The sequence below is a fragment of the Neovison vison genome, chromosome 11 (genome assembly GCF_020171115.1).
Source record: "Neovison vison isolate M4711 chromosome 11, ASM_NN_V1, whole genome shotgun sequence".
NCBI lineage: Eukaryota > Metazoa > Chordata > Mammalia > Carnivora > Mustelidae > Neogale > Neogale vison.
In genome coordinates, this window is record NC_058101.1 from 117,969,907 (window position 1) to 117,983,513 (window position 13,607).

Genomic DNA, 13,607 nt, shown 5'->3' on the forward strand with positions numbered 1-13,607 from the left:
TACAAATTAGACAAAGGCAAATTAACAAGGGAAAAGGAAACAATTTATTTGCATGTGCACCATGCATAGATGCAGTAGAAACTCAGTGGGGGGTAACTCAAACCAGTGGGCTTATTTTAACAAAGAAGAAGTTTACAGAGAAGTGATAAGACAAAGGAAAAGGGGGTATAGGCTTTTAGGGACAGCTAACTGTGGGAAGGTAAACATATAAGAGGAACCTAATGAAAGACCAGGGTTATTTTAGTAAGATATTTTTTGCAGACCCATCTTGCGGTAGGCTCTCCATTTTCTTCACATCAGAAAATTTTCCAAGGAAAGGGGGTTTATGGCAATCCTCATTTCTCAGAAGTCTGCTCTTTGTCAGATCAGGAAAGCTCCAAGGCTTTTTTCTGCATCTATTGATTTCCATTGGCCTCCAGCTCAAAATAATTTTTATTGTCAAAGGGGCATATTCTGCAGCTTACATGGTTTTGAATGTAGTTTGTGATGACAGCATTTTTGCAGCAACGGCAGCCTTCTTGTAGCCATGCAGTGGTAAGTATGTTTAGAGCCTAGTACTGGGCAGAATGCAGGGATACAAAAGAAATAGAAGTTATGGTCCCTGAGACCAAAAAGTCTATAATCCAGGGTGTCAAGACATGTACACATGAATTAACAGAGAACAATTAGAAAAGGACTTACAGTATTACTCAGTGCCAACCAACATAGCACTGATGGCAGCCCTCCCAAATCTACTGCTGGTAACTCCGTCCCGCCAGGGCTTCTTGCCAATCCAGCTAAACTGATAAGTTTTTAGGAAAGATGTGACATTTAGAGAAGATTCTAGTCTCAAATTCTTTTCTTTTGAAAATACATTGCTGCCCCTGGTTAAACACTACTAATGGCTTTCACTCAGAAAGGAAATATACTCTTAGATAATCACTAGTTTAGACATTAGGCTTCAGTCTTGGGAAAGACACTTTTAGCTGTTGGACATCATGAAGGTCATTTAAACCTGGGATTTGGGCTCCTGATTTGTAAATTGGAGATAATGATCCATTCAACAAATATTTCCTGAGCACTTAGTAAGTGTTGGAAACTACTTTAGGCGATAATGATATAGAAGTAAACTAGAGACGAAGTCCCTGCCCTCATAGATAGTAGATATCAGTAAACAAATACAGACTCTTTGAAGATGCAGTAGTGAGCCCAGTGGAAAAACACAAAGCTGTGTATGGGTGGGTGTGTGACAGGGTGGGTGGGTAAGAAATTAAAAGAATGGCAGGAGAGTGGGGAGGGGAGCTGCAATTTTACATAGAATGGTCAAGAACATCTCTTTGATAAGAGGTTGCATTTCCTTCCCTGCATTTTGTGCGGGTGCTTGGGGGGGGGTGGTGCGCTCGCGTGCGTACGCGCATGCGCAGGCCTACCTTTCTACGGGTTTAAGGAAGAAGTCAAATAACTGAAAATATGTAAAAAGTGCCTGGTAAATTACTGGGCACTGTGTGGGCATAAGATGTTATTATCATTGTTATTATTGCAGGGGAAGTCTAAATTCCTTGGTTTGACATTTAAGACCTTGAGCAGCACAACCTTCTAACCTACCTTTCCAGTTTTTGTATCCATTCTCCTGTATACACCTAACTTCCAAATTTATCCAATCCACTTGGTAATTAATCATGTACCATCTCATGTTGCTTTTCCTTTTATTTCTTCTGTTCAAACTCTTTATTATTCCACTTTTCATAAATTCTGTGTCCCAATAAAATGACAAGCATTTCTACATCAGAGTTTTTCTATAAATGCCTTGAGCATAAAAGTTGTTCAATAATTTTTATTGATTTTGTTTGACATACTGGTTTAATGTCTCTCATCACTTTGAAAACTATCACTCAGTTCAGAATTTGATGTCATACTTAATTTTGCATCAGTTTTGACTTGCCTTATTTCTCCTGGAACAGTGTACACTTTGAGAAGCAGAATTTTTGAAAAATTCTGTGTTGCTAAGGAGAGCCTTTAATAGTGGTTAGGACTTCCCCTAAGAATTACCTCATTGTCATTCAGAGCAATAAGTATGCCCTAATCCCATATGTCCTTTTCATGACAATATTCTTATAGCTCTTCATGGCCTTTTCATGTTCTTGGGGTGTTTCTTGCCACTACACATTTATTATGGTCCCTTGAAGAACTTTCAAGTGAATTTTTCCATTGAAAGAATGTCGGAGAAGTCTGAGAAATTGAGGAGAAGAGAAGGATGTGTCAGGTATAGTAGAAACTATAGGGTAAATACTAAGTGAGGTTTCTGTAGGTATCATAATGATTCTCCAAAAAATATCTACATCCTAATCCCTGGGGTCATGAATACATTACCATACATGACAAAAGGACCTTCACAGATGTGATTAAATTAAGGATCTAGAGATGGTGAGATTATTCTGAATTATCTGGGTTGACCTAAAGTAATCACAGTGGTCTTTATTAAAGGGGTGCGGGAGGATCAGAATAAAAGGAAGTAAGACAATAGAAATCAAGATCTGAGTGGTGTGGTCATAAGCCAAGGAATGCAGGCTGCCTCTAGAATCTGGGGAAAGATAAGGAAAGAAAAGATTATCCCCTCAGCACCTCCCAAGGAATGCATAGCCCTGCTGATCATTTGATTTTAGCCCTATAAGACCAATTTTCAGGCTTTAGACTTCCAGAACTGTAAGATAATACATTTGTGTTGTATTAAGCCCCCACATTTATGGTAATTTGTTACAGTGGCAGTAGGAACTAAGACAATGGTCTAGTAAAAACAACTCCTGAACTAGAAAACTGTAACAGTCTAGCCCCTTCTGCCTGCTTATTAATTGTGATTCTCAGGAAAATCACTCTACCTCAGTTTTCTTTCCTGTAGCATGAAATTATTCATTACAGTGTTGTTATGAAGACAGAGAAAATCATCTATGTGAGTGCTCTGTAAAGTGTTTTATGTGACACAAATGTTAGGTGTAAAAATTTGATGAAGCTTGTCTTAATGAGGGTGAGAACTAGGAGAAAGACATCTCTTCTTGGTGCACCAATACGTTAAACGAAAAAACATAAACTATAACCACCATAAAAACACAACTGTCCTTGTTGTTTAGGAAGGGGTCTACTGCAGGGACGGCCACTAAGCCATCTCCCCATCAACCAACCTTGTCCCAACCTTCTCTCCATCAATCAAACTGAACATGATGAACTGATTACTGCATGGTTTGACCAAGAACCAAGACACAGCCTTAGAGTCCTTCTTAACCCACCTTAGAAAGTTGCTCTCAGTCAACTAGAGCTGGCATGAAATAATTCATTTCAAAACCCTGGCCTAGTAGTTTAGAAAGTGATCTCTTGGCCAGCAGCACGGACATCACCGTGATCCTCTTAGAAATGCTGATCCCCAGGCCCACACAAGACCTACTGAATCAGAATCCACGTTCCAACAAGATCTTGGGTGCTTCCTACCACTGGTTGAGAGGATATATATTTTGGAGCGGTTTGATTCCCAGTCGTGCAGGTTACTACGGTGTGACCTCAGGCAAAGTGTCTAAATTGTAGAAGCTTGCTTTTTTTGCAGTGCAGAACAACACCCCCTTCACTGAGTTGTTGTGGGAATTAGGCACATATAAGGCATTTTGCACAGTGCCAGCCCACAATATTCAGTTAATAATAGTTCTTTACATTGTATCATTTGCACATCTACAGCTGCTAACCATACTACACATCCCATTTAGTATTACTGAAGCCACTCGGCAGGGATGATTTTCAAAGCCATCCACGCCCATAGATGGGGGCGGAGGAGTGGGAAGGAAGGACAAGAAAACTGTCTGCAATGTAATCTCCAAATACGCAGGACACTGTACATTTTGCAACACAGACTAAATGTCGGGGGCTTCCTTGCTTTCAGATCTTCACTGCACGTGGATTTATTAGAAACTGTCTGCTAGAGTCTAGACACAGCCATGGAGTCTGGTGCTGGTGACCTGTGGGAAGGAGCAAGGGCCAGCATTCCTGCTGAGCCGCTCTTGGCCCCAGTCCTCTACCTTTATCTTCTTTAACTTTCTGTCTGCCTCTGATCACCTTGCAGTAGAACCGTAACCCTTCAGCCTCTAGCCAGCTACGCCCCTTGGCGCGCAGCAAGTCGCCGCTGCAAACCCTTCCCCGGGGACCTGGAAGGCTGGGCTGGGGTGCGGCGGGGGCGGAGCTCGGCGTCCTGCTGCCGCCGCCGTCGCCGCCGCCCGCGAAGCTGCAGCCCCTTCCTCTGAGGCTCCGGCCCCGCCGCGCTGCCCTACGTGGACAGGTGCGCGCATCCCGGGCCTGACGGATGAGCAGTCGGGCACGTGAACTCCCACCTCCAATTTGCCTCCGTGCTGGGCAGCGGCGGCAGCGGCGGCGGCGGCTGCAGCCCCGCGGTGGGGGCGGCCCCCGCGGTCTCCGCCCGGCTCCTGCGCGCCGCCTCTGCTCTTTGCATAGTAATATCAGTTCCTGCAAGCACCCAGCTCGCTCCCGGAGCGGGTCTAAAAAGGACGCCTCTCCAGAGCCCGCCGAAGCCCTCCGTGTGGCGCCGAGAACCGCTGCTTGGGACATGCGACGGGAAAACCCCGCCACAGCGCAGGCAGTCGCCCCGCCGCGCCGGGGAGAACCGGGCCAGAGCAGGTAGGCGACCGGCGGCCGCGGGAGAAGACGCCCCCCTCCCCCCGCCGCGCCCCTTTGCCAGCGTCCAACCCGTGGGACCGGAGCTTTGCAGTGTGCTCCGTAGTGACGGGGGATGGATTGGCTCCCACATTTTGCCCGGTGATCCTTTTGCCTGTTGCTCTTTTCCCCATCGCATTCTGCGCTCCAGGAGGGGCCGTCTTTCTCGCAGGTGATGAATTTCTCTGCAAGGTCATTGCTCCCTTAGGTTCTGGCTTTGAAGGTAAACGGGAGAAGATACCTGCTGTTCTCGTTCTTGGGCGGGGGTTTTATAATCAATCGGGTGTGCACACTGTGAATGTACAAATAGATGTATGTGTGTGTCTGTCTGTCTATAATACTATAATACTATACTTGTATTTTTCTCATTTTCCCATGCTTATTCTCTTTAGGGTCAAAACACTAGTGTGTGTGTGTGTGTGTGTGTGTGTGTGTGTGTTAATACACGCACACATTTACATATGTAGTTTTTCCTGAAATAGGTGGAGACGGGGCGGGGAGGGCAGTCAGAGGTTGATAAAGGGAAATCATTGTAGAGACCAGTTCAGTATCTAGAGGTGAACTTTGGAACCAAATTAAATCAGGGTAGAGACTGGAGGCTAGAAATGGTTCTTGGGAGAGGGCTTTTAGAAAAGATCTGAGCAGTGCCAGCCAATACACACAACAGATTTTCATCCTATCCAGGCAGATCTAAAAGATACGCAAAATTTCAGACGCTGCAGTGGACAATGAAAGGGGGTGTCCGGAGGAAGGGGGATACCTGGGCACTGGGAGGTGAATTTTAGGTGGTGGGAAGGCAGCAGATCGCTGTTGGATTTAAAGGGCCTCCTGAAGAAGCGTTGGGAGAAATCTCTGCTTGAAGTGTAGACAGTTCAAGGTTAAGATGATGTGAATGTCCAGAAACCGGCAGAGGCAGTGGGGAAAAGGCAGGGGTTTAGAGAAGGAAGGGAGAAAGAAGCCCAGAGTCACCAAGAAGCAACTCCCTTTTATTAAGGTATCTTCTTCCAGTTAAAGCAATCCCTGGATATGGCTCATCTGAGTATTTTTCACAGCACATTTGTTAAAGAACCGTCGGTCCATATTTTTATTTTTATTTTTTTGCGAGGAATCTGGGTCATGGTGGGACTGAAAGAAACTGAGTGTTTACAACACCAGCAAGATTTGGAGAGAGAGTTGATTAAGGCTTAGCTTCATGAAATATTTACACATCTCTTGCGTGGGCTTTTGTTTGCTTTTGTTGGTGCTGCTGCATATTTTACTTTGATAATGCTTTGAGCGTACTTCTCTCGAATGTGCTTATTTTCCAGTTATAAACTATTTTTTCTTTTCCATTGTGTTCACCATTGGCCTGCCCTGAGTCTGGGAATAAAGACACATGAGTCACAGCATAAAGAAGAAAATCTGCTCTGTCCCTATCTGCGAAAGACGGGAGTTTGTATTAGAGAATGTTCTTTAAATAGAATCACAAAGAGCACTTTTCAAGTTTCTATGTGTTGTTGGGGTGGGGGGGGAGGAGGAAATGGGTTGCTGATTCATAAACAGGAAAAAAAAAGTAGTACTTGCCATTGCAAGTCTAGATGGTATATCACTGGGATTTATTTTGGAAACAGAGCAGAGGAACTCATGGTGACCCATGCAGTGTGTGTTGTGTTGTGCTGAAGCTTCCCTTAATCCCTAACTAGACTTTTATGAAAATGATGAGGACAAAATCAAAAGTGCAGTGCTTTGCGTGGGAAGTGGAGGTCTGAAACATGACCTGAATCAGGTCCGTCTCAAATGGAGGTCAGGATAGGGTCCAACGAGCTGTTTTGAAATTTAGGTGGTTTTTTTTGTTTTTGTTTTTTAAGATCTTATCTATTTATTTGACAGACAGAGATCACAAGTAGGCAGAGAGGCAGGCAGAGAGAAAGGGGGAAGCAGGCTCCCTGCTGAGCAGAGAGCCCAGTGCAGGGCTCCATCACAGGACTCTGGGATCATGAAGTGAGCCGAAGGCAGAGGCTTAACCCACTGAGCCACCTAGGCGCCCCCAAGTTTAGGTGTTTTTTAATTGCCTCAATACACTTGCCTTAATTATTTGACCCTTTGACATTTTCTTGATCGTGCTCAAATATACTTAAAAGAATATATTAGGCATAGCTCTTCTTCACTGTCTGACTTTCCAGTCAGAAAATCTATAGCTGATGGGGAAGCATGAAAATATCAGCCATGGAATCCCAAATCCTAAAAGATTGGCCTCCAAGATTCAGGACACACAATTCCAGCCCCAGTTCACACTTGGGTTCCTTCAGTGGTAACAGATTCTGCCCTCGATGCACTTACTTATTCACTGATTCATTCATACATTCGACATTTGTTTATCCAGAACTTACCATAGTCTTGGACTATGGAACAGAAGAGAAGAGTGAGGGAGACACAGCCCCTGCTGGTACAACTTGGGAGGCCAGGAGCACCAGCTCGTTAAGTGCTCTGACAAAGCCTACACAGGGAGCTGTGGATGCCTGGTCGTGGAGATAGAGAAGACAAGGACAGTGCCTGGAAACTTGAAGGTCGAGAGGAACTAGTCTGATAAAGAGAAGAGAGAGGAACAATCCTGGTACAGGGACCAAAGGATGAAGAGGCCCAGTAATAATAAGTAGCTGGAGGTAGGTGAAAAACTGCAAGTAGACAAAGGTGGAAAGATGATGCTGAAAGGAAGCTGATCGACCTTCAAACTGAAATCTGGCAGAGCCCCTGACTCATCTGGTCAGTAAAAACCATTTGACCTGGTCAAGTGAGATACACACGATTATATGGAGGCACTGTGTTCCCATCCCCCAACTTTATATCCTTCAAATATCTAGAAACCCCATTTACTAGTTTGTAATGACCTGATTAAAAGGAAGATGTGCCCTTGAGGAAGTCCTAATTCTCTGTGCCTCAATATCTTCATCCACAAAATGTCTACTACCCACTTCACGTATTGTAAAAATGAAAGGGAATGAAAGAATGGAGATCGGAGCTTATAGAAATGCAGAGAATCTTATTTTTATGATAACATTCCTCAGGGCAAAAAGATGGAAAATACTGTATATGCTAAGGATTTAATTGTCCCAGATGACACCAAAAGGCACAAGTGTGATGGTCTGAAAAACTGAAAGAAAAAAAGAAGTAGCTCAGAAACACACTCTAAAGAGCCAGGTCTCATACAATTTTTAAAATTCTGTTTTAAGGGAGGGAAATATATATGGCAGTCCCACAGTAATCAGTAAGTGCCCTTCTGGGACGGGTCACAACCCATTGTGAAGTCAGTGTACTGGGTCTGATGGCATTTTTATTTAAAAAAATAAAATAAAACTAAAGCAGAATAGAAGGATAAGTACAGCTCATGGAACTCTTTGATTAAATATATATTTATTTATAGGTATTATAGACACATGGGACTATGATTTAGAATGTATATCTGATTATGCATCATATTCCAAAAAGTCCAAAAGCTACTTCTTTAAGTGCCAAAAAGAGATGCTTCCAATTTGCAAGACCCCAAGAGTCAACTGGGACATCTGGTACACAAGCATGTACACAATATTCTGAAGAGCCGAACTGCCTTGAGAAAGGAAAGACATTATGACTTACCCGTAATTCATGGCAGTGAAGTTAGAAGAGGAGACCTTGTGGTCTGCATTAATCCAGAAAGGCTTCAAGGAGGAGATGGAACGTGAGCTACTTTATGAAAGATCAGTAGATCTGGTTGGGCTGTGAGGAAGGGGTGGTGTTCCAGAAGGAGGAAGTAAAAAATGAGGTGAGGTAATATGAACCTTATTTAAGAATCATTTAAAAAAGAAAAAAAATGGGAATTAAGTTGCAGGGAGGGAATTGCAGCAGAAATTCTGTTTGGACTAAAATCTGACTCAAGAGTTGCAATTTATTTTATATCTAAGATTTCTTTTCCTAGTACTACTGCTTTAAGAAAATCTAGACAAAATGTCCATCACGTCATAAATCTGTCATTTCCTGCCTTTAAGAAGAAATCTTTTTTTGCAATAATTTACTAGCTAGGCCTTGTTTCGATTGAATTTAATAAACAATTGAAATCATGTGACACACCACACTGTAGCCTGAGAATTTCATTTCTCAGAACACAAGTACCATCATTGGCACAGAGGGACAAGGGTGATTGAGTGACTGCCCCAAACTGGGCAAACCTTTCTATTCTCTTCTGTAAGTCTCCTTTCCTGCATGCCTCTTGGGTATAAAGCCCGGTGTTAGGACCCGTGCTAGGAACCGGCAGCTTAATGGAAAATGAAACAGACGACTTGGTACTCAGAACCCAAAAAGGAAGGGCAGAACCTGGCAGATTTTATTTTCCAGTTGCACTCTGACTTGTTCATCATTTTAGTTAAAGATTTAAATAGGGTTGTATGCATTTTGAGAAGTTGGCATCAGTGTGTTTTGCTGCAACCTGATAGCTATTTCGAGTCAATAAAATCGGGTGAGGAAGTCTTTATTCGTGCTTTTTAACATGTTTGGTGGGCTTCTTTCAACTCTTGCTGGCTTTCCTAGGGAATCAGTGTTACGGTATTGATACCCTTTAGAATAAGGTTATGCCCTTAACCGAAAGAAGAGGGCCAGTTAAAATAGACTCAGGTGCCTAAATTAGTTGGCTTTGGAGTAAGATTCACTTTTTATAAAGATGTCCCAGAATCCTTGTTCATCTTCCTTCTCCGCATCAGAATGTGTAAATCAGTGATAACCTAAGTTTTTTGCAGAAGAGTCAAGTCCAGAATAATAAAAACATTTAGAGGCTTCATTTGAATTGAAAAGACATTTATTGAATTTTATGGGGGAAAATGTAAATGCGCGTACCATTTAGATTACTTAGTGTCTTGAATGCCAGTGAGAAAAATTTTCACAGCTTTTTATCTGGGCTTATTGGAGTTGGCAACACAATAACAGCTTTCTAATTTTTCATGTCTGTAATTAGATTGTCGGCTTTATTTTAAAGCTAGCAGTGTAAGTGGGAGGCTGAATTATTATTATCAGGCAATAGTAACTGACCCTTAGCTGGAAGGTTAAATGCTATGACCTACTGAAGCCAAATCTGAATCTGGAAGTAGGGCTTAGAAATCTGTATTTTACGATGGTCTTAAAGGGATTCCAGTAGCCAGGCCTGAACACCACTGTTTAGTCCTGCCTTTACTTACTGGGAAATAAAAACATTACAGGTGAATCCCAGATGAGTGAATAACTTGTCCTAATCCTTGTTAGAGCTGCGGCTGAAATCTAGACTTCTTTCTATTCTCTACCAATTCTGTGCTAAGGGAAGAAGGAACAGGATCTGAAGAGAGGATTTGAATGGCTCCAGAGTGGTGGGGGGAAGGGAATTCTAATTATTCCTGCATCCCTCCCTCCCATATTGAGAGTCAATGCCCTAAGCCTTTCTAAGTGACTGTGCAGTGATCTCTGTCCCAGGGATCTGGGATGTGGCAGAAAAATTATGGGCATCAGCTGTGTGATCCGAGGCAAGGCACTCTCTTGGCCTTACACACCAGATTCAATTTAAAAATGTTAATTCCTGGGTTTTAAACACAGTGGATACTCAAGCCAGCCCTGGAAAGATTGCTTTAGTCAGTAGTCACAGCCCGTGACCCTTGGAGACCCAAGCAAACCCTGAAAAAAGTCAAGGCTAGGGAATAGAAATTCCCAAAGTCACAGGCACCTCCAGGGACCTCGGCGCTTTGCTAATTCAGTAACCGACAGCTGGACAGAGAGCTCCAGAGCTCCTTAAAAAATCATATTTGCATCTACTAATTTTCTAGAGAAAAGGAGTTGCAGAGGCTCCTTTTTAAAGCCTGAATTGTAAATGGTCCAGCAAAGTGGGAGATCTGGTTTAGGGGGAATAATCAAGATGTTTTATGGGAGATACACTCTTGATTGTTTTCTCAGGATATTAATTTCTAAATAACCCAAAATTAAAACAACCATATTAGGTCTATGGGAGACTCTTCTCTTTCTTTATAATGCACAACTTTGGGTAAATTAAGAGCTCGAGGGAGTTAAGCATTTGTTTTCCCTGTATTTTCTCAGTAATCAGAGCATCTTTTTTGTTTCAATTCTTGTTGACAGTTTGTCTGAAATGTAATAGTCTGTGCCTATGCATCTGCTTAATAAGTAAAATATGGCAGATATCATCAGGATTCAGAATTTTGCATCAACTCCAGATTTTTGTTCTGAATTATGGCCATGTGGGATAGTGCTGCTGAATGTAATAGAGAAATCTTGAATTGTTTTCCTTCTTTTTTTTTTCTGAAGTGAATTTGCTTTCTCCTGCTATACTTTTTTAAAACTGTTGTTCAGAAATGCAAGAGATAACTTGATTCCTTGTGGATTCCACTTTGTTAGACTTTGGTCCTTGCCTTTGCCCTTACATCATTTTGCAATGCTCAGTCCTTCATCCTAAATTAGCTTCTCAGTCCCCTAAAACATGACTTAAAGATCAGTTATTTCAGCAACCCTTCTGTGATTCTTATGCCCTACCTGTTTTCTTATATAGCACGAGCCTTTTTTTTTTTTTTAAGATTTTATTTATTTATTTGACAGAGAGAGATCACAAGAAGACAGAGAGGCAGGCAGAGAGAGAGAGAGAGGGAAGCAGGCTCCCTGCTGAGCAGAGAGCCCGATATGGGACTCTATCCCAGGACCCTGAGATCATGAGCTGAGCTGAAGGCAGCGGCTTGACCCACTGAGCCACCCAGGCGCCCCTATAACATGAGCTTTTAATTTGTACTTCGTTTTATGGTTTCCTAAGCATGTCTTTATTTGAATCCTATATATGATTTCTCCTTGAAAAATGCAGGTAAAAATTAAGTGACTAGAATTTTAATGATAATGAGAATTTTAATCAGTGCTAAGGTTCATAAAAGGGTGTGCATTTCCCCTTGCATCCTTGAATGAGTCAAAATTGCTTACGACAAATGGGTGTGGAGGTTTGATCTGGTTTCCATGTTGAACATGTTCTGAAAGCAGTCAGAGAACAGAAATCTGTCAATGTCAGGGTCAGGGGCTGAGTTCTCATTAAGTGAATGAAAATGCCTATGCAGTCTCCTTTCACATGGGGATGATTTCATGTCTATACATAGGTTCTCAGAGCAGAAGGATCCCTGGCTGCAAATATGTGAGAGACCTGATGCACTTCACTTCACCTGTCCAGTTCTCGGGCTTGAAGAAGTATGTGCGAGATCATAAGTTAAAAACTGGCAGTTTGCGGGACCAGCCGGAAGATCATATTTTATGTGGCTTGTGGGTATTTCTTTTTAATAAGTCAGTATTTAAAAATCAAGAGATACAGAATACAAAACAAAACACTGATGCTTATTCTCTGGGTAGGAGCTAACTAATGGTATGTGCTATCTCTTTATTTCACCCCAGTCCCTACCACTCCCTACTGTCTCTCGGACACTGAGGCTTTCTGTAAGTTACTTGTACTCAACAACTTCATTTAATAGGAATTGAATTTGCGAAGTCTGGATTAGGTGTTTCCTAAGGATCATGGAGCCCTCCAGTGCTGTACTCAAGAAACTGATCAGACTCTACAAAGTAGGGAGATCAGTGCATCCATGCAGTTAACTTCCATAAATATGAGGGTCTAAAACGTTTCCACCATCAAAATACGTAGATTCTATGAAAGATTAATGAATACAAACTGAGTTGACCCCATCTGTTAGTAAGAGAATAGTGAATTTTGTTTGCTTGTTTGTTTTACTGTCCCACATTTAGCAACAAGCAAACAAAATGAACCGTCTGAACAATTTATTTATTCTTCAACTAAACCTTTACCTTAACCAATAACTACAACTTGACATCAGATTGCTTTATGTATTTTTATTTTTTATTTATTTTTTAAAGATTTTATTTATTTGACACAGAGAGAGAGAGAGAGAGAGAGGGAGAGAGATCGATCAGGCAGGGAGAGGGGTAGAGAGAGAGGGAGAAGCAGGCTCCCTCTCCAACCTGTGGGCTCCATCTCAGGACCCTGGAATCATGACCTGAGCCCAAGCAGATGCTTGACCAACTGAGCCACTCAGGGGCCCCTAAAGGTTTTATTTAATTATTTGTCAGAGAGAGAGAGAGAGAGAGAATGAGAAAGAGAGTGTGCAAGCACAAGCAGGGGGAGTGGCAGGCAGAGGCAGGAGCAGGCTCCATCCCAGGACCCTGGAATCATGACCTGAGCCCAAGGCAGAATCTTAACCCACTGAACCACCCACGTGCCCCAGTGTATTTTGAAATGCACCCTATCTTTATGTTACGTACAACTCTTCAGGTATATACCAAACTTGCAGAGACTCCTGGAAGCCCAGAGCACATCTCAGTCTTTGAAGTAACCCGTGCATTCCGTTCAGTCGGCCGTTGAGAACAGACTGTCCGAAGTAGTGTCAACTCCTATCTCCGTTTGTGGCTCTGTCCGCACAGCTGAGAAGGGCTCACCTAGCGATGACAGTCGGCGGGGCTGTCAGCCCATCGCCCAGATCACTGCGCAGTCTGGCCACGGGCTGGCGTGGCCTTGCTCCGCGGCGACGGCTCGCCAGGAGCTGACTGTGGTAGAGGCTATCTCTTCGTGTTGTAAATAGAGATAGATGCCTTTTGGAGACAATCGGATGACAAGCTCGGGCAGAGCTCTGAAGTAGAGAAAGCTCTTAATTAATAGCTCTCTCAAATCTCATTCTTTCTCAACGGTTGCTGCCGCTTTCCTTCCTCGTGCACACTTCACTGCGTGCCACCCCCACATCGTGCCTCCTACCTGGCTTCTAAAAACATCCTCACATCGAATTCTTCATCCCAGAGTGCCCTGCTTTGGCAGCCTCACTCCAAGAAGACAGCGCTGAGAAGAGGGGCAGGGGAAGCCGACAGACGACACGGCGACCTTGCCTCTCCCGTTGCTTTGGATG

General features: G+C 43.1%; 1 protein-coding gene across 1 annotated transcript in view; it reads left to right on the plus strand.

Moving 5' to 3' along the window:
* The first annotated feature begins 4,448 nt into the window (after window positions 1-4,448).
* The window catches only part of GPRIN3 (GPRIN family member 3), a 75,331-nt gene continuing 66,172 nt past the window's right edge, over window positions 4,449-13,607 (plus strand). Inside the window, exon 1 of the mRNA XM_044224504.1 lies at window positions 4,449-4,650. The gene's annotated coding sequence lies outside the window, so the exon portion shown is untranslated. The remainder of the gene's footprint in view (window positions 4,651-13,607) is intronic.